This window comes from Phyllobates terribilis, unplaced genomic scaffold (genome assembly GCF_046119375.1).
Source record: "Phyllobates terribilis strain yellow unplaced genomic scaffold, ASM4611937v1 Scaffold_7__3_contigs__length_470593459, whole genome shotgun sequence".
NCBI lineage: Eukaryota > Metazoa > Chordata > Amphibia > Anura > Dendrobatidae > Phyllobates > Phyllobates terribilis.
The window spans coordinates 136,247,836-136,270,826 of record NW_027362767.1 but is presented as its reverse complement, the minus strand read 5'-3'; the positions used below and the strand labels follow the sequence as shown (position 1 = coordinate 136,270,826).

General features: G+C 42.3%; 1 protein-coding gene across 6 annotated transcripts in view; it reads left to right on the top strand.

Moving 5' to 3' along the window:
* The window catches only part of SEMA4A (semaphorin 4A), an 83,519-nt gene that overhangs the window by 17,162 nt on the left and 43,366 nt on the right, over positions 1–22,991 (top strand). Inside the window, exons 1-2 of one of the 6 annotated variants that reach the window (XM_073639239.1) lie at positions 6,964–7,117; positions 17,151–17,356. The exons of 2 other annotated variants lie outside the window; for them this stretch is intronic. The gene's annotated coding sequence lies outside the window, so the exon portion shown is untranslated. Of the gene's footprint in view, positions 1–5,661; positions 5,749–6,958; positions 7,118–17,150; positions 17,357–22,991 lie in introns of those variants that run through there. 3 more of the 6 variants (XM_073639240.1, XM_073639242.1, XM_073639238.1) reach the window with 3 other exon arrangements.

Below are 22,991 nucleotides of genomic sequence, written 5' to 3'. Positions count from 1 at the left end.
GTGGCCTAAAGCTGCTCCCATGGTTGCAGCGTCCCCAGACTCCATCTCCTATCCATATATCTATTATCTATCTATATATCTATCATCTATCTATCATCTATATATCTATCATCTATCTATTATCTATATATTTATCTATCCACCTATCTATCTATATATCAATCTATATATCTATCTATCCATCTATATAACTATTATCTATCCATATATCTATCTATCTCTCTATCTATCTATCTATCTATCCATATATCTATCTATCTATCTATCCATATATCTATCTATCTATCCATCTATCCATATATCTATCTATCTATATATTTATCTATCCATCTATCTATCTATATATCTATCTATCCATCTATATATCTATTATCTATCTATTATCTATCTATCTATCTATCTATATATCTAGCCATCTATCTATCTATTATCTATCTAGTAGAAAAAATTGGAACAGCACCACAAATTCCAAATCTGGGTGCAAGGCCCCCCAAACAAATATCCGTTTGTAGTAGAAATAGAAGCGAAAAAGGTAGGCAGCACTCCAAAATAGTTATTTAGTGACTGACTTTAAACTGACTTTATTAGCCCATAATGTGTGGCAACGTTTCGGTTGTGACCAACCTTCGTTTGGCTTGACAAAGGTTGGTCACAACCGAAACGTTGCCACACATTATGGGCTAATAAAGTCAGTTTAAAGTCAGTCACTAAATAACTATTTTGGAGTGCTGCCTACCTTTTTCGCTTCTATTATCTATCTATCATCTATCTATCTATAATATATAGATAGATAGATAGATAGATAGATGATAGATAATATATAGATAGATAGATTAGATAGATATATGGATAGATAATAGATAGATATATAGATATCTATCATCTATATATCATCTATCTGTCTGTCTATCCATCTACATCTATTATCTATCCATCTATCTATCCATCTATCTATCTATCCATATATCTATCTCTTTATCTATCTATTATCTATCTATCAGCTATCTATTATCTATCTATCATCTATCTATATATCATCTATCTATTTATCTATCTACCTATCTATCTATTATCTATCTATCTATCTATATCTATCTATTATCTATCATCTATCTATTATCTATCTACCTATCTATCTATATCTACCTATCTATCTATATCTACCTATCTATATATCTATCTATTATCTATCTATTATCTATCTATCTATTATCTATCTATCTATTATCTATCTATTATCTATCTATCTATTATCTATCTATCTATCTATTTCTTTATCCATCTATATCTGTCATCTATCTATCTCTTTATCTATCTATCATCTATCTCTTTATCTATCTATCTATCTATTTTCTATCTATTATCTATCTATCTATTATCTATCTATCTATTATCTATCTATCTATTTCTTTATCCATCTATATCTGTCATCTATCTATCTCTTTATCTATCTATCATCTATCTCTTTATCTATCTATCTATCTATCTATCTATCTATCTATCCATCTAGCTATTTCTTTATCCATCTATATCTGTCATCTATCTATCTCTTTATCTATCTATCATCTATCTCTTTATCTACCTATCTATCTATCTATCTATCCATCTAGCTATTTCTTTATCCATCTATATCTGTCATCTATCTATCTCTTTATCTATCTATCATCTATCTCTTTATCTATCTATCATCTATCTCTTTATCTACCTATCTATCTATCTATCTATTATCTATCTATCTATATATCTATCTATTATCTATCTATCTCTTTATCTATCTATCATCTATCTCTTTATCTACCTATCTATCTATATCTACCTATCTATATCTATCTATTATCTATCATCTATCTATCTATTATCTATCTATCTATCTATATCTACCTATCTATATATCTATCTATTATCTATCTATCTATCGATCTAGCTATTTCTTTATCCATCTATATCTGTCATCTATCTATCTCTTTATCTAGCTATTATCTATCTATCATCTATCTGTCTTTCTATCTTGTCTCCTGGTGTCTGAGGTGACACTCCCGGGCACAATTGCGGGTGAGTGGTGGCAGTACTATGTGCCCGGTGCGGGTGAGCGGGTGTGTGTGGCGTGTTTATAGGATTACACAGCGCTTATAGCTGCGGCCTTGATCCTCCTCATTGTTAACCCTTTCCCTGCCGGCCCCAGTCATGCCCCGGGTTGTCTGATTCACCCACTTTGTCTGATTGTGAGGCTTCCTGCAGACTGTAAGGTCAATGCTTCCCGCACCTACATGGGCTCCTGCTGCCTCCTTTCCTTATACACCATCTTTTCTTTCCTCTCAGCTTGCTGTCAGTGAGTAGAGACACGTATAATTTACATTCAGAGGAGGAAAACTAGGGGTCCTGCACACACAGCTGGTGGGCTCCTTACAATGTGTCAGTGTGGACATCCATCTGCTGAGACACTGATACAGTGTAACAAACCATCAGTTGTGCTGGTCTAGGTCAGGATGGGTTTCCGTCTTTAGTTTTTCCGTGTGGGCAAGCAGTGGTCTTCAAGCACAAACCATATTATCCACCTCCCAACTCTGCGCTGAGAGGGCTGTGTGTAAGGAGAAGAGCTTACAATCTACCGGGGGCAGCGGCCACACACTGTGATACTCTGGTGAGGGGACACTGTGGGTGGGTGGAGAGCAGCTCTTTCATGTCCACGGGTGAGGAGGCCGTGCTCGCCCTGTGGGTGTCACATTCCTGCTGTGCTATGTGGACGAGTGACGTAGAGTTTCAGTCAGTAAATGATTTCCGGGCTGTTCATCAATGTGAGTCAATGAGGTGAGGATCCACAGTCACCCTGTGCCGGGCTCCTGACAACCGACACCGGGTAATGGAGCCATAGAAGAGGGTACCCTACAGTGCCAGGCTCCAGACAACCGACACCAGGTAATGGAGACATAGAAGAGGGTATCCTACAGTGCCAGGCTCCAGACAACCGACACCGGGTAATGGAGCCATAGAAGAGGGTACCCTACAGTGCCAGGCTCCAGACAACCGACACCAGGTAATGGAGACATAGAAGAGGGTATCCTACAGTGCCAGGCTCCAGACAACCGACACCAGGTAATGGAGACATAGAAGAGGGTATCCTACAGTGCCAGGCTCCAGACAACCGACACCGGGTAATGGAGACATAGAAAAGGGTACCCTACAGTGCCAGGCTCCAGACAACCGACACCAGGTAATGGAGACATAGAAGAGGGTACCCTACAGTGCCAGGCTCCAGACAACCGACACCAGGTAATGGAGACATAGAAGAGGGTATCCTACAGTGCCAGGCTCCAGACAACCGACACCGGGTAATGGAGCCATAGAAAAGGGTACCCTACAGTGCCAGGCTCCAGACAACCGACACCGGGTAATGGAGACATAGAAGAGGGTATCCTACAGTGCCAGGCTCCAGACAACCGACACCAGGTAATGGAGCCATAGAAGAGGGTACCCTACAGTGCCAGGCTCCAGACAACCGACACCAGGTAATGGAGACATAGAAGAGGGTATCCTACAGTGCCAGGCTCCAGACAACCGACACCGGGTAATGGAGACATAGAAGAGGGTATCCTACAGTGCCAGGCTCCAGACAACCGACACCGGGTAATGGAGACATAGAAGAGGGTATCCTACAGTGCCAGGCTCCAGACAACCGACACCGGGTAATGGAGCCATAGAAAAGGGTACCCTACAGTGCCAGGCTCCAGACAACCGACACCGGGTAATGGAGACATAGAAGAGGGTATCCTACAGTGCCAGGCTCCTGACAACCGACACCGGGTAATGGAGCCATAGAAGAGGGTACCCTACAGTGCCAGGCTCCAGACAACCGACACCAGGTAATGGAGACATAGAAGAGGGTATCCTACAGTGCCAGGCTCCAGACAACCGACACCGGGTAATGGAGACATAGAAGAGGGTATCCTACAGTGCCAGGCTCCAGACAACCGACACCGGGTAATGGAGACATAGAAGAGGGTATCCTACAGTGCCAGGCTCCAGACAACCGACACCAGGTAATGGAGACATAGAAGAGGGTATCCTACAGTGCCAGGCTCCAGACAACCGACACCGGGTAATGGAGACATAGAAGAGGGTATCCTACAGTGCCAGGCTCCAGACAACCGACACCGGGTAATGGAGACATAGAAGAGGGTATCCTACAGTGCCAGGCTCCAGACAACCGACACCAGGTAATGGAGACATAGAAGAGGGTATCCTACAGTGCCAGGCTCCAGACAACCGACACCGGGTAATGGAGACATAGAAGAGGGTATCCTACAGTGCCAGGCTCCAGACAACCGACACCAGGTAATGGAGACATAGAAGAGGGTATCCTACAGTGCCAGGCTCCAGACAACCGACACCAGGTAATGGAGACATAGAAGAGGGTATCCTACAGTGCCAGGCTCCAGACAACCGACACCAGGTAATGGAGACATAGAAGAGGGTATCCTACAGTGCCAGGCTCCAGACAACCGATACCGGGTAATGGAGCCATAGAAGAGGGTATCCTACAGTGCCAGGCTCCAGACAACCGACACCGGGTAATGGAGCCATAGAAGAGGGTACCCTACAGTGCCAGGCTCCAGACAACCGACACCAGGTAATGGAGACATAGAAGAGGGTACCCTACAGTGCCAGGCTCCTGACAACCGACACCAGGTAATGGAGACATAGAAGAGGGTATCCTACAGTGCCAGGCTCCAGACAACCGACACCGGGTAATGGAGCCATAGAAGAGGGTATCCTACAGTGCCAGGCTCCAGACAACCGACACCGGGTAATGGAGCCATAGAAGAGGGTACCCTACAGTGCCAGGCTCCAGACAACCGACACCAGGTAATGGAGACATAGAAGAGGGTACCCTACAGTGCCAGGCTCCTGACAACCGACACCAGGTAATGGAGACATAGAAGAGGGTACCCTACAGTGCCAGGCTCCAGACAACCGACACCGGGTAATGGAGCCATAGAAGAGGGTACCCTACAGTGCCAGGCTCCAGACAACCGACACCAGGTAATGGAGACATAGAAGAGGGTATCCTACTGTGCCGGGCTCCAGACAACCGACACCAGGTAATGGAGACATAGAAGAGGGTACCCTACAGTGCCAGGCTCCAGACAACCGACACCAGGTAATGGAGACATAGAAGAGGGTATCCTACAGTGCCAGGCTCCAGACAACCGACACCAGGTAATGGAGACATAGAAGAGGGTATCCTACAGTGCCAGGCTCCAGACAACCGACACCAGGTAATGGAGACATAGAAGAGGGTATCCTACAGTGCCAGGCTCCAGACAACCGACACCAGGTAATGGAGACATAGAAGAGGGTATCCTACAGTGCCAGGCTCCAGACAACCGACACCAGGTAATGGAGACATAGAAGAGGGTATCCTACAGTGCCAGGCTCCAGACAACCGACACCAGGTAATGGAGACATAGAAGAGGGTATCCTACAGTGCCAGGCTCCAGACAACCGACACCGGGTAATGGAGACATAGAAGAGGGTATCCTACAGTGCCAGGCTCCAGACAACCGACACCAGGTAATGGAGACATAGAAGAGGGTATCCTACAGTGCCAGGCTCCAGACAACTGACACCGGGTAATGGAGCCATAGAAGAGGGTATCCTACAGTGCCAGGCTCCTGACAACCGACAGCGGGTAATGGAGCCATAGAAGAGGGTATCCTACAGTGCCAGGCTCCAGACAACCGACACCAGGTAATGGAGACATAGAAGAGGGTATCCTACAGTGCCAGGCTCCAGACAACGGACACCGGGTAATGGAGCCATAGAAGAGGGTATCCTACAGTGCCAGGCTCCAGACAACCGACACCGGGTAATGGAGACATAGACGAGGGTATCCTACTGTGCTGGGCTTCTAACAACCAACACTAGGGTCACTCATACTTTACCAGATTCCTGAAAATCCGGCATAAGGTAGTGGAGGTATAGAGAAGGATGATCATACTGTGTGTGACAGGCTCCTGACAACTCAACACCAGGTGTTGGAGATATAGAGGGGGCGCTTGTACTGTGCCGGGTTCCTGACAACCAAACATTATAATCACTCATAATAAGTTGAAGCAATGCTACGCTGTGCCTTTAAATATAATATGTTGCTGTTTCTTTAAATGTAATATGGCCATGGGGGTTGTTTAATATGGTCATGTCTTTTTAAATGTAAAAGGGGTAACACCTATTTGAACATATGTGTTTATTTGTTGTGGGGTCTCTTCCAATTCTATGTGCGCTGTGTCTATTAGAACCGGGGTTATTTCTGCTTTTGATGAGATGCTGTCAGGGCATGCTGGAAGTTGTTGTTTTGCAACAGCAAATAGTCACCGGTTGGGGACTACTGATAGAAACTTGTATACAATTAGTGTTGCGGATAAATAGACATATGGGGTTCTGTCCCTTTAAATCCTCCAGTATATTGTTATCGCAGGGTGTGATCGCTGTCTGTGCTTTCTAATAATCTGTGCTCTGTCCCTTTAATAGAGAGGGCATCACCTCTTAATGAGTGCACTGCTCCTCTAAATGATGACTGCATTCACACTGACAGTGTCTTTCGTACCCTGGACTTATAATGTGGCGCTGTCTCTTTAAATCTTGCTGAAGTAAATCCCTGCACTGTCTCTTTAACAATGGCCACAGTTCCTTGTAATGTGCCTGTTGCTTACATTTTTGATCAATGGTGTTTCTGAACTTGTCATATCTCTTTAATCGCTTCAACCTGGTACTGTCCCTTTAAATTATATAAAAGTAGTCTCGTAGTTTTAAATTATATAAAGTGGCTCTGCCCCTTTAAAAGTTTTTCAGCCGAGTATTTTTAGCGGTTTATTTCGGTTCTTATCTTTTTTTTTTGTGCGCTGTTCCTTTAAATAGTTCTGAAGTTGACATTAGAGGGGTATTGTCCCTCAGTGCTGTGTGGTTTGGGGCTGCTGTCCCTTTAAGAAGCAGCAGCCGCCTGGAGGCAGAGCTGTTGGGACTTGCTATGATCGCTCTTCCTCATTCCTCAGTCACACACACAGCGACAGCTCTGAGCAACGACCCCAGAGGAGACGGTTCGTGGGGCAGCACCGAGGAGGTGAGTACCCCCAGCCAGGAACCCCTAGAAGACCAGGGGGGACACTGTATTGGGCCCTGGGTAACAACACTATATGGGCCCCTCATAATGCCCCTATCTATGGTACTCCGAGGCTGGTAGTGCCCCCTATGTCCACCCCAGCCCTGGACACCCGTAGTGGTAGCCAGCACTACTGCACCCCAGTGTGGATGATGGGAGGTGGAGTAGTGCTGTGGACCCTCCTCCGACACATGGTAAACAACAGAAGCATTGTGATCCTAGCATCCCCCCCTGCAGAGTATTACTCCCCTGACCCCATAGAGATGTGCAGAACATTGCTCTGCCCCCTGCGACATCCTGACAGATGCACGGGGATGTATTCTGCAGGCTATCACCCCACCATTGATCTGCAGAGCATTGCTCCTAGGAGTGATATTTCCGGAGACCTTGCTGTGGAGTCTCATTATCTGGATACAGATCAGTTCAGTCCTCTTATCTCTGACTTTAGGGTCTTGCAGTCGCACACAGGTGCTCTGGGACGCCACAGCGCAGAAGATGAGGACATGGCGGGAACTTACCCAAAAACTACAGAACGACACAAGATTAGCAGATTATTAGAGGAATGCAAATGGTTTACAATACAAGCGGGTCACTTCAAATAGGAGCAGCGGTAACGTTATAACGATTACACCCCGTCATACACAGCGCCAACATGTACAATACACACAGCGTCTCTAGTCTATTACTCTGAGAGTCACAGTCACCCTTATACCCGGTCACGATAGGGTAACATAGGGGCAGGGCAGCTTGTTATTAGGGTCATTCCTGCCCTCTGTCTTGTGCTTTGTCTAAGGTCTTTTTTCAAACATATTAAAATATATTTTTTTCTCTATGTATTTACCAATAATCCTGATATTTCTATTTTAAGGTTATTATTAAAAGTGAAATTTTATATATATTTGTTCAAGAGAAGAAATATTCATTGAATTGATTAGGTATTCTTTTGCACTATTTACATAAGAGTTTTGGTGAATTTATTGCAGTTACTGTGTACATACATTACATTACTGATCCTGAGTTACATTCTGTATTATACTCCAGAGCTGTACTCACTATTCTGCTGGTGCAGTCACTGTGTACATACATTACATTACTGATCCTGAGTTACATTCTGTATTATCCTCCAGAGCTGCACTCACTATTCTGCTGGTGCAGTCACTGTGTCCATACATTACATTACTGATCCTGTACTGATCCTGAGTTACATCCTGTATTATACCCCAGAGCTGCACTCACTATTCTGCTGGTGCAGTCACTGTGTATATACATTACATTACTGATCCTGAGTTACCTCCTGTATTATACGACCAGAGCTGCACTCACTATTCTGCTGGTGCAGTCACTATGTACATACATTACATTACTGATCCTGAGTTACATTCTGTATTATCCTCCAGAGCTGCACTCACTATTCTGCTGGAGCAGTCACTGTGTCCATACATTACATTACTGATCCTGTACTGATCCTGAGTTACATCCTGTATTATACCCCAGAGCTGCACTCACTATTCTGCTGGTGCAGTCACTGTGTAAATACATTACATTACTGATCCTGTACTGATCCTGAGTTACATCCTGTATTATACCCCAGAGCTGCACTCACTATTCTGCTTGTGCAGTCAATGTGTACATACATTACTGCTCCTGAGTTACATCCTGTATTATACTCCAGAGCTGCACTCACTATTCTGCTTGTGCAGTCACTGTGTACATACATTACATTACTGATCCTGAGTTACATTCTGTATTATACTCCAGAGCTGCACTCACTATTCTGCTGGTGCAGTCACTGTGTACGTACATTACATTACTGATCCTGAGTTACATCCTGTATTATACCCCAGAGCTGCGCTCACTATTCTGCTGGTGGAGTCACTGTGTACATACATTACATTATTGATCCTGTACTGATCCTCAGTTACATCCTGTATTATACCCCAGAGCTGCACTCACTATTCTGCTGGTGCAGTCACTGTGTACATACATTACATTACTGATCCTGTACTGATCCTGAGTAACATTCTGTATTATACCCCAGAGCTGCACTCACTATTCTGCTGGTGCAGTCACTGTGTATGTACATTACATTACTGATCCTGAGTTACATCCTGTATTATACTCCAGAGCTGCACTCACTATTCTGCTTGTGCAGTCACTGTGTACATATATTACATTACTGATCCTGAGTTACATTCTGTATTATACCCCAGAGCTGTACTCGCTATTCTGCTTGTGCAGTCACTGTGTACATACATTACATTACTGATCCTGAGTTACATTCTGTATTATCCTCCAGAGCTGCACTCACTATTCTGCTGGTGCAGTCACTGTGTACATACATTACATTACTGATCCAGTACTGATCCTGAGTTACATCCTGTATTATACCCCAGAGCTGCACTCACTATTCTGCTGGTGCAGTCACTGTGTACATACATTACATTACTGATCCTGTACTGATCCTGAGTTACATCCTGTATTATACCCCAGAGCTGCACTCACTATTCTGCTGGTGCAGTCACTGTGTACATACATTACATTACTGATCCAGTACTGATCCTGAGTTACATCCTGTATTATACCCCAGAGCTGCACTCACTATTCTGCTGGTGCAGTCACTGTGTACATACATTACATTACTGATCCTGTACTGATCCTGAGTTACATCCTGTATTATACCCCAGAGCTGCACTCACTATTCTGCTGGTGCAGTCACTGTGTACATACATTACATTACTGATCCAGTACTGATCCTGAGTTACATCCTGTATTATACCCCAGAGCTGCACTCACTATTCTGCTGGTGCAGTCACTGTGTACATACATTACATTACTGATCCTGTACTGATCCTGAATTACATCCTGTATTATACCCCAGAGCTGCACTCACTATTCTGCTGGTGCTGTCACTGTGTACATACATTACATTACTGATCCTGTACTGATCCTGAGTTACATCCTGTATTATACCCCAGAGCTGCACTCACTATTCTGCTGGTGCAGTCACTGTGTACATATATTACATTACTGCTCCTGTACTGATCCTGAGTTACATTCTGTATTAAACTCCAGAGCTGCACTCACTATTCTGCTGGTGCAGTCACTGTGTATATACATTACATTACTGATCCTGAGTTACATCCTGTATTATACCCCAGAGATGCGCTCACTATTCTGCTGGTGGAGTCACTGTGTACATACATTACATTACTGATCCTGAGTTACATCCTGTATTATACTCCAGAGCTGCACTCACTATTCTGCTGGTGCAGTCTCTGTGTACATACATTACATTATTGATCCTGTACTGATCCTCAGTTACATCCTGTATTATACCCCAGAGCTGCACTCACTATTCTGCTGGTGCAGTCACTGTGTACATACATTACATTACTGATCCTGAGTTACATCCTGTATTATACTCCAGAGCTGCACTCACTATTCTGCTGGTGCAGTCTCTGTGTACATACATTACATTACTGATCCTGTACTGATCCTGAGTTACATTCTGTATTATACCCCAGAGCTGCACTCACTATTCTGCTGGTGCAGTCACTGTGTACGTACATTACATTACTGATCCTGAGTTACATCCTGTATTATACTCCAGAGCTGCACTCACTATTCTGCTTGTGCAGTCACTGTGTACATACATTACATTACTGATCCTGTACTGATCCTGAGTTACATTCTGTATTATACCCCAGAGCTGCACTCACTATTCTGCTGGTGCAGTCACTGTGTACGTACATTACATTACTGATCCTGAGTTACATCCTGTATTATACCCCAGAGCTGCACTCACTATTCTGCTGGTGCAGTCACTGTGTACATACATTACATTACTGATCATGAGTTACATCCTGTATTATACTCCAGAGCTGCACTCACTATTCTGCTGGTGCAGTCTCTGTGTACATACATTACATTACTGATCCTGTACTGATCCTGAGTTACATTCTGTATTATACCCCAGAGCTGCACTCACTGTTCTGCTGGTGCAGTCACTGTGTACGTACATTACATTACTGATCCTGAGTTACATCCTGTATTATACTCCAGAGCTGCACTCACTATTCTGCTTGTGCAGTCACTGTGTACATATATTACATTACTGATTCTGAGTTACATTCTGTATTATACTCCAGAGCTGCACTCACTGTTCTGCTGGTGCAGTCACTGTGTACATATATTACATTACTGATCCTGAGTTACATTCTGTATTATACCCCAGAGCTGCACTCACTATTCTGCTGGTGCAGTCACTGTGTACGTACATTACATTACTGATCCTGAGTTACATCCTGTATTATACTCCAGAGCTGCACTCACTATTCTGCTGGTGCAGTCGCTGTGTACATACATTACATTACTGATCCTGAGTTACATTCTGTATTATACCCCAGAGCTGCACTCACTATTCTGCTGGTGCAGTCACTGTGTACATACATTACATTACTGATCCTGAGTTACATCCTGTATTATACCCCAGAGCTGCACTCACTATTCTGCTGGTGCAGTCACTGTGTACATACATTACATTACTGATCCTGAGTTACATCCTGTATTATACTCCAGAGCTGCACTCACTATTCTGCTGGTGCAGTCGCTGTGTACATACATTACATTACTGATCCTGAGTTACATCCTGTATTATACCCCAGAGCTGCACTCACTATTCTGCTGGTGCAGTCACTGTGTACATACATTACATTACTGATCCTGAGTTATATCCTGTATTATACTCCAGAGCTGCACTCACTATTCTGCTGGTGCAGTCGCTGTGTACATACATTACATTACTGATCCTGAGTTACATCCTGTATTATACTCCAGAGCTGCACTCACTATTCTGCTGGTGCAGTCACTGTGTACATACATTACATTACTGATCCTGAGTTACCTCCTGTATTATACTCCAGAGCTGCACTCACTATTCTGCTGGTGCAGTCACTGTGTACATACATTACATTACTGTTCCTGAGTTACATCCTGTATTATACTCCAGAGCTGCACTCACTGTTCTGCTGGTGCAGTCACTGTGTACGTACATTACATTACTGATCCTGAGTTACATTCTGTATTATACTCCAGAGCTGCTCTCACTATTCTGCTGGTGCAGTCACTGTGTACGTACATTACATTACTGATCCTGAGTTACATCCTGTATTATACTCCAGAGCTGCACTCACTATTCTGCTGGTGCAGTCACTATGTACAAACAGTACATTACTGATCCTGAGTTACCTCCTGTATTATACTCCAGAGCTGCACTCACTATTCTGCTGGTGCAGTCACTGTGTACATACATTACATTACTGTTCCTGAGTTACATCCTGTATTATACTCCAGAGCTGCACTCACTATTCTGCTGGTGCAGTCACTGTGTACGTACATTACATTACTGATCCTGAGTTACATTCTGTATTATACTCCAGAGCTGCTCTCACTATTCTGCTGGTGCAGTCACTGTGTACATACATTACATTACTGTTCCTGAGTTACATCCTGTATTATACTCCAGAGCTGCACTCACTATTCTGCTGGTGCAGTCACTGTGTACGTACATTACATTACTGATCCTGAGTTACATCCTGTATTATACTCCAGAGCTGCACTCACTATTCTGCTGGTGCAGTCACTGTGTACGTACATTACATTACTGATCCTGAGTTACATTCTGTATTATACTCCAGAGCTGCTCTCACTATTCTGCTGGTGCAGTCACTGTGTACATACATTACATTACTGTTCCTGAGTTACATCCTGTATTATACTCCAGAGCTGCACTCACTATTCTGCTGGTGCAGTCACTGTGTACGTACATTACATTACTGATCCTGAGTTACATCCTGTATTATACTCCAGAGCTGCACTCACTATTCTGCTGGTGCAGTCACTGTGTACGTACATTACATTACTGATCCTGAGTTACATCCTGTATTATACTCCAGGGCTGCACTCACTATTCTGCTGGTGCAGTCACTATGTACAAACATTACATTACTGATCCTGAGTTACCTCCTGTATTATACTCCAGAGCTGCACTCACTATTCTGCTGGTGCAGTCACTGTGTACATACATTACATTACTGTTCCTGAGTTACATCCTGTATTATACTCCAGAGCTGCACTCACTATTCTGCTGGTGCAGTCACTGTGTACATACATTACATTACTGTTCCTGAGTTACATCCTGTATTATACTCCAGAGCTGCACTCACTATTCTGCTGGTGCAGTCACTGTGTACGTACATTACATTACTGATCCTGAGTTACATTCTGTATTATACTCCAGAGCTGCTCTCACTATTCTGCTGGTGCAGTCACTGTGTACGTACATTACATTACTGATCCTGAGTTACATCCTGTATTATACTCCAGAGCTGCACTCACTATTCTGCTGGTGCAGTCACTATGTACAAACATTACATTACTGATCCTGAGTTACCTCCTGTATTATACTCCAGAGCTGTACTAACTATTCTGCTGGAGCAGTCACTGTGTACTTACATTAAATTACTGATCCTGAGTTACATCCTGTATTATACTCCAGAGCTGCACTCACTATTCTGCTGGTGCAGTCACTGTGTACTTACATTAAATTACTGATCCTGAGTTACCTCCTGTATTATACTCCAGAGCTGCACTCACTATTCTGCTGGTGCAGTCACTGTGTACATACATTACATTACTGATCCTGAGTTACCTCCTGTATTATACTCCAGAGCTGCACTCACTATTCTGCTGGTGCAGTCACTGTGTACATACATTACATTACTGATCCTGAGTTACATCCTGTATTATACTCCAGAGCTGCACTCACTATTCTGCTGGTGCAGTCACTGTGTACATACATTACATTACTGATCCTGAGTTACATTCTGTATTATACTCCAGAGCTGCTCTCACTATTCTGCTGGTGCAGTCACTGTGTACGTACATTACATTACTGATCCTGAGTTACATCCTGTATTATACTCCAGAGCTGCACTCACTATTCTGCTGGTGCAGTCACTATGTACAAACATTACATTACTGATCCTGAGTTACCTCCTGTATTATACTCCAGAGCTGTACTAACTATTCTGCTGGAGCAGTCACTGTGTACTTACATTAAATTACTGATCCTGAGTTACATCCTGTATTATACTCCAGAGCTGCACTCACTATTCTGCTGGTGCAGTCACTGTGTACTTACATTAAATTACTGATCCTGAGTTACCTCCTGTATTATACCCCAGAGCTGCACTCACTATTCTGCTGGTGCAGTCACTGTGTACATACATTACATTACTGATCCTGAGTTACATCCTGTATTATACCCCAGAGCTGCACTCACTATTCTGCTGGTGCAGTCACTGTGTACATACATTACATTACTGATCCTGAGTTACATTCTGTATTATACTCCAGAGCTGCTCTCACTATTCTGCTGGTGCAGTCACTGTGTACGTACATTACATTACTGATCCGGAGTTACATCCTGTATTATACTCCAGAGCTGCACTCACTATTCTGCTGGTGCAGTCACTATGTACAAACATTACATTACTGATCCTGAGTTACCTCCTGTATTATACTCCAGAGCTGCACTCACTATTCTGCTGGTGCAGTCACTGTGTACATACATTACATTACTGTTCCTGAGTTACATCCTGTATTATACTCCAGAGCTGCACTCACTATTCTGCTGGTGCAGTCACTGTGTACGTACATTACATTACTGATCCTGAGTTACATTCTGTATTATACTCCAGAGCTGCTCTCACTATTCTGCTGGTGCAGTCACTGTGTACATACATTACATTACTGTTCCTGAGTTACATCCTGTATTATACTCCAGAGCTGCACTCACTATTCTGCTGGTGCAGTCACTGTGTACGTACATTACATTACTGATCCTGAATTACATCCTGTATTATACTCCAGAGCTGCACTCACTATTCTGCTGGTGCAGTCACTATGTACAAACATTACATTACTGATCCTGAGTTACCTCCTGTATTATACTCCAGAGCTGCACTCACTATTCTGCTGGTGCAGTCACTGTGTACATACATTACATTACTGTTCCTGAGTTACATCCTGTATTATACTCCAGAGCTGCACTCACTATTCTGCTGGTGCAGTCACTGTGTACATACATTACATTACTGATCCTGAGTTACATTCTGTATTATACTCCAGAGCTGCTCTCACTATTCTGCTGGTGCAGTCACTGTGTACATACATTACATTACTGTTCCTGAGTTACATCCTGTATTATACTCCAGAGCTGCACTCACTATTCTGCTGGTGCAGTCACTGTGTACGTACATTACATTACTGATCCTGAGTTACATTCTGTATTATACTCCAGAGCTGCTCTCACTATTCTGCTGGTGCAGTCACTGTGTACGTACATTACATTACTGATCCTGAGTTACATCCTGTATTATACTCCAGAGCTGCACTCACTATTCTGCTGGTGCAGTCACTATGTACAAACATTACATTACTGATCCTGAGTTACCTCCTGTATTATACTCCAGAGCTGCGCTCACTATTCTGCTGGTGCAGTCACTGTGTACTTACATTAAATTACTGATCCTGAGTTACCTCCTGTATTATACTCCAGAGCTGCACTCACTATTCTGCTGGTGCAGTCACTGTGTACATACATTACATTACTGATCCTGAGTTACCTCCTGTATTATACTCCAGAGCTGCACTCACTATTCTGCTGGTGCAGTCACTGTGTACATACATTACATTACTGATCCTGAGTTACATCCTGTATTATACTCCAGAGCTGCACTCACTATTCTGCTGGTGCAGTCACTGTGTACATACATTACATTACTGATCCTGAGTTACATTCTGTATTATACTCCAGAGCTGCTCTCACTATTCTGCTGGTGCAGTCACTGTGTACGTACATTACATTACTGATCCTGAGTTACATCCTGTATTATACTCCAGAGCTGCACTCACTATTCTGCTGGTGCAGTCACTATGTACAAACATTACATTACTGATCCTGAGTTACCTCCTGTATTATACTCCAGAGCTGTACTAACTATTCTGCTGGAGCAGTCACTGTGTACATACATTACATTACTGATCCTGAGTTACATCCTGTATTATACTCCAGAGCTGCACTCACTATTCTGCTGGTGCAATCACTGTGTACTTACATTAAATTACTGATCCTGAGTTACATCCTGTATTATACTCCAGAGCTGCACTCACTATTCTGCTGGTGCAGTCACTGTGTACTTACATTAAATTACTGATCCTGAGTTACCTCCTGTATTATACTCCAGAGCTGCACTCACTATTCTGCTGGTGCAGTCACTGTGTACATACATTACATTACTGATCCTGAGTTACCTCCTGTATTATACTCCAGAGCTGCACTCACTATTCTGCTGGTGCAGTCACTGTGTACATACATTACATTACTGATCCTGAGTTACATCCTGTATTATACTCCAGAGCTGCACTCACTATTCTGCTGGTGCAGTCACTGTGTACATACATTACATTACTGTTCCTGAGTTACATCCTGTATTATACTCCAGAGCTGCACTCACTATTCTGCTGGTGCAGTCACTGTGTACGTACATTACATTACTGATCCTGAGTTACATTCTGTATTATACTCCAGAGCTGCACTCACTATTCTGCTGGTGCAGTCACTGTGTACATACATTACATTACTGATCCTGAGTTACATCCTGTATTATACTCCAGAGCCGCACTCACTATTCTGCTGGTGCAGTCACTGTGTACGTACATTACATTACTGATCCTGAGTTACATTCTGTATTATACTCCAGAGCTGCACTCACTATTCTGCTGGTGCAGTCACTGTGTACATACATTACATTACTGATCCTGAGTTACATCCTGTATTATACTCCAGAGCTGTACTAACTATTCTGTTATATGTCATTGTACACATTCATCAAATTATCCATCTCTTGTCTGGCCATTTGGCTCTTCATAGGTCTGTGAAGACTGACAGGTGCAGCTCTATGGATCAGCAAAAATACTTATCACGCAGCCTGCAGTACCTCCTCCTCCACACAACACCTGGGACGTTTGCATTATTTGAAAGGCAAATATTGATGTTGTGTTCTAAGTGAAGTGAAAAGGGACTGAGAAGTGAAACCCCAGGAGCCAATTTCACCAAGCTGCCAACTGCTTGTCCTGGTAAATGTCCACACATATCTTACACTTCACAGTACCACTTCTCCTGTCCTGTATACTGGGTGTAATCCTCAGTATCTGTATTATTCTGTATATATACACTGCACAGTACCACTTCTCCTGTCCTGTGTACTGGGTGTAATTCTCAGTATCTGTATTATTCTGTATATATACACTGCACAGTACCACTTCTCCTGTCCTGTATACTGGGTGTGATTCTCAGTATCTGTATTATTCTGTATATATACACTGCACAGTACCACTTCTCCTGTCCTGTATACTGGGTGTAATCCTCAGTATCTGTATTATTCTCTATATATACACTGCACAGTACCACTTCTCCTGTCCTGTATACTGGGTGTAATCCTCAGTATCTGTATTATTCTGTATATATACACTGCACAGTACCACATCTCCTGTCCTGTATACTGGGTGTAATCCTCAGTATCTGTATTATTCTGTATATATACACTGCACAGTACCACTTCTCCTGTCCTGTGTACTGGGTGTAATTCTCAGTATCTGTATTATTCTGTATATATACACTGCACAGTACCACTTCTCCTGTCCTGTATACTGGGTGTAATTCTCAGTATCTGTATTATTCTGTATATATACACTGCACAGTACCACTTCTCCTGTCCTGTATACTGGGTGTAATTCTCAGTATCTGTATTACTCTGTATATATACACTGCACAGTACCACTTCTCCTGTCCTGTGTACTGGGTGTAATTCTCAGTATCTGTATTATTCTGTATATACACTGCACAATGCCACTTCTCCTGTCCTGTATACTGAATGTAATTCTCAGTATCTGTATTATTCTGTATATATACACTGCACAGTACCACTTCTCCTGTCCTGTATACTGGGTGTAATTCTCAGTATCTGTATATATACACTGCACCTTACCACTTCTCCTGTCCTGTATACTGGGTGTATTCCTCAGTATCAGTATATATACACTGCACAGTACCACTTCTCCTGTCCTGTGTGTATACACTGCACAGTACCACTTCTCTTGTCCTGTATACTGGGTGTAATTCTCAGTATCTGTATTATTCTGTATATACACTGCACAGTACCACTTCTCCTGTCCTGTATACTGGGTGTAATCCTCAGTATCTGTATTATTCTGTATATATACACTGCACAGTACCACTTCTCCTGTCCTGTATACTGGGTGTAATTCTCAGTATCTGTTATTCTGTATATATATACACTGCACAGTACCACTTCTCCTGTCCTGTATACTGGGTGTAATTCTCAGTATCTGTTATTCTGTATATATATATACACTGCACAGTACCACTTCTCCTGTCCTGTATACTGTGTGTAATTCTCAGTATCTGTATTATTCTGTATATATACACTGTACAGTACCACTTCTCCTGTCCTGTATACTGGGTGTAATTCTCGGTATCTGTATTATTCTGTATATATACACTGCACAGTACCACTTCTCCTGTCCTGTATAATGGGTGTAATTCTCAGTATCTGTATTATTCTGTATATACACTGCACAATGCCACTTCTCCTGTCCTGTATACTGAATGTAATTCTCAGTATCTGTATTATTCTGTATATATACACTGCACAGTACCACTTCTCCTGTCCTGTATACTGGGTGTAATTCTCAGTATCTGTATATATACACTGCACCTTACCACTTCTCCTGTCCTGTATACTGGGTGTATTCCTCAGTATCAGTATATATACACTGCACAGTACCACTTCTCCTGTCCTGTGTGTATACACTGCACAGTACCACTTCTCTTGTCCTGTATACTGGGTGTAATTCTCAGTATCTGTATTATTCTGTATATACACTGCACAATGCCACTTCTCCTGTCCTGTATACTGAATGTAATTCTCAGTATCTGTATTATTCTGTATATATACACTGCACAGTACCACTTCTCCTGTCCTGTATACTGGGTGTAATTCTCAGTATCTGTATATATACACTGCACCTTACCACTTCTCCTGTCCTGTATACTGGGTGTATTCCTCAGTATCAGTATATATACACTGCACAGTACCACTTCTCCTGTCCTGTGTGTATACACTGCACAGTACCACTTCTCTTGTCCTGTATACTGGGTGTAATTCTCAGTATCTGTATTATTCTGTATATACACTGCACAGTACCACTTCTCCTGTCCTGTATACTGGGTGTAATCCTCAGTATCTGTATTATTCTGTATATATACACTGCACAGTACCACTTCTCCTGTCCTGTATACTGGGTGTAATTCTCAGTATCTGTTATTCTGTATATATATACACTGCACAGTACCACTTCTCCTGTCCTGTATACTGGGTGTAATTCTCAGTATCTGTTATTCTGTATATATATATACACTGCACAGTACCACTTCTCCTGTCCTGTATACTGTGTGTAATTCTCAGTATCTGTATTATTCTGTATATATACACTGCACAGTACCACTTCTCCTGTCCTGTATACTGGGTGTAATTCTCGGTATCTGTATTATTCTGTATATATACACTGCACAGTACCACTTCTCCTGTCCTGTATAATGGGTGTAATTCTCAGTATCTGTATTATTCTGTATATATACACTGCACAGTACCACTTCTCCTGTCCTGTATACTGGGTGTAATTCTCAGTATATGTATTATCCTGTATATATACACTGCACAGTACCACTTCTCCTGTCCTGTATACTGGGTGTAATTCTCAGTATCTGTATTATTCTGTATATATACACTGCACAGTACCATTTCTCCTGTCCTGTATACTGGGTGTAATTCTCAGTACCTGCATTATTCTGTATATATACACTGCACAGTACCACTTCTCCTGTCCTGTATACTGGGTGTAATACTCAGTATCAGTATTATTCTGTATATATACACTGCACAGTACCACTCCTCCTGTCCTGTATACTGGGTGTAATCCTCAGTATCTGTATTATTCTGTATATATACACTGCACAGTACCACTTCTCCTGTCCTGTATACTGGGTGTAATCCTCAGTATCTGTATTATTCTGTATATATACACTGCACAGTACCACTTCTCCTGTCCTGTATACTGGGTGTAATTCTCAGTATCTGTATTATTCTGTATATATACACTGCACAGTACCACTTCTCCTGTCCTGTATACTGGGTGTAATCCTCAGCATCTGTATTATTCTGTATATATACACTGCACAGTACCACTTCTCCTGTCCTGTATACTGGGTGTAATCCTCGGTATCTGTATTATTCTGTATATATACACTACACAGTACCACTTCTCCTGTCCTGTATACTGGGTGTAATCCTCAGTATCTGTATTATTCTCTATATATACACTGCACAGTACCACTTCTCCTGTCCTGTATACTGGGAGTAATCCTCAGTATCTGTATTATTCTGTATATATACACTGCACAGTACCACATCTCCTGTCCTGTATACTGGGTGTAATTCTCAGTATCTGTATTATTCTGTATATATACACTGCACAGTACCACTTCTCCTGTCCTGTGTACTGGGTGTAATTCTCAGTATCTGTATTATTCTGTATATATACACTGCACAGTACCACTTCTCCTGTCCTGTATACTGGGTGTGATTCTCAGTATCTGTATTATTCTGTATATATACACTGCACAGTACCACTTCTCCTGTCCTGTATACTGGGTGTAATCCTCAGTATCTGTATTATTCTGTATATATACACTGCACAGTACCACATCTCCTGTCCTGTATACTGGGTGTAATCCTCAGTATCTGTATTATTCTGTATATATACACTGCACAGTACCACTTCTCCTGTCCTGTGTACTGGGTGTAATTCTCAGTATCTGTATTATTCTGTATATATACACTGCACAGTACCACTTCTCCTGTCCTGTATACTGGGTGTAATTCTCGGTATCTGTATTATTCTGTATATATACACTGCACAGTACCACTTCTCCTGTCCTGTATAATGGGTGTAATTCTCAGTATCTGTATTATTCTGTATATACACTGCACAATGCCACTTCTCCTGTCCTGTATACTGAATGTAATTCTCAGTATCTGTATTATTCTGTATATATACACTGCACAGTACCACTTCTCCTGTCCTGTATACTGGGTGTAATTCTCAGTATCTGTATATATACACTGCACCTTACCACTTCTCCTGTCCTGTATACTGGGTGTATTCCTCAGTATCAGTATATATACACTGCACAGTACCACTTCTCCTGTCCTGTGTGTATACACTGCACAGTACCACTTCTCTTGTCCTGTATACTGGGTGTAATTCTCAGTATCTGTATTATTCTGTATATACACTGCACAATGCCACTTCTCCTGTCCTGTATACTGAATGTAATTCTCAGTATCTGTATTATTCTGTATATATACACTGCACAGTACCACTTCTCCTGTCCTGTATACTGGGTGTAATTCTCAGTATCTGTATATATACACTGCACCTTACCACTTCTCCTGTCCTGTATACTGGGTGTATTCCTCAGTATCAGTATATATACACTGCACAGTACCACTTCTCCTGTCCTGTGTGTATACACTGCACAGTACCACTTCTCTTGTCCTGTATACTGGGTGTAATTCTCAGTATCTGTATTATTCTGTATATACACTGCACAGTACCACTTCTCCTGTCCTGTATACTGGGTGTAATCCTCAGTATCTGTATTATTCTGTATATATACACTGCACAGTACCACTTCTCCTGTCCTGTATACTGGGTGTAATTCTCAGTATCTGTTATTCTGTATATATATACACTGCACAGTACCACTTCTCCTGTCCTGTATACTGGGTGTAATTCTCAGTATCTGTTATTCTGTATATATATATACACTGCACAGTACCACTTCTCCTGTCCTGTATACTGTGTGTAATTCTCAGTATCTGTATTATTCTGTATATATACACTGCACAGTACCACTTCTCCTGTCCTGTATACTGGGTGTAATTCTCGGTATCTGTATTATTCTGTATATATACACTGCACAGTACCACTTCTCCTGTCCTGTATAATGGGTGTAATTCTCAGTATCTGTATTATTCTGTATATATACACTGCACAGTACCACTTCTCCTGTCCTGTATACTGGGTGTAATTCTCAGTATATGTATTATCCTGTATATATACACTGCACAGTACCACTTCTCCTGTCCTGTATACTGGGTGTAATTCTCAGTATCTGTATTATTCTGTATATATACACTGCACAGTACCATTTCTCCTGTCCTGTATACTGGGTGTAATTCTCAGTACCTGCATTATTCTGTATATATACACTGCACAGTACCACTTCTCCTGTCCTGTATACTGGGTGTAATACTCAGTATCAGTATTATTCTGTATATATACACTGCACAGTACCACTCCTCCTGTCCTGTATACTGGGTGTAATCCTCAGTATCTGTATTATTCTGTATATATACACTGCACAGTACCACTTCTCCTGTCCTGTATACTGGGTGTAATCCTCAGTATCTGTATTATTCTGTATATATACACTGCACAGTACCACTTCTCCTGTCCTGTATACTGGGTGTAATTCTCAGTATCTGTATTATTCTGTATATATACACTGCACAGTACCACTTCTCCTGTCCTGTATACTGGGTGTAATCCTCAGCATCTGTATTAT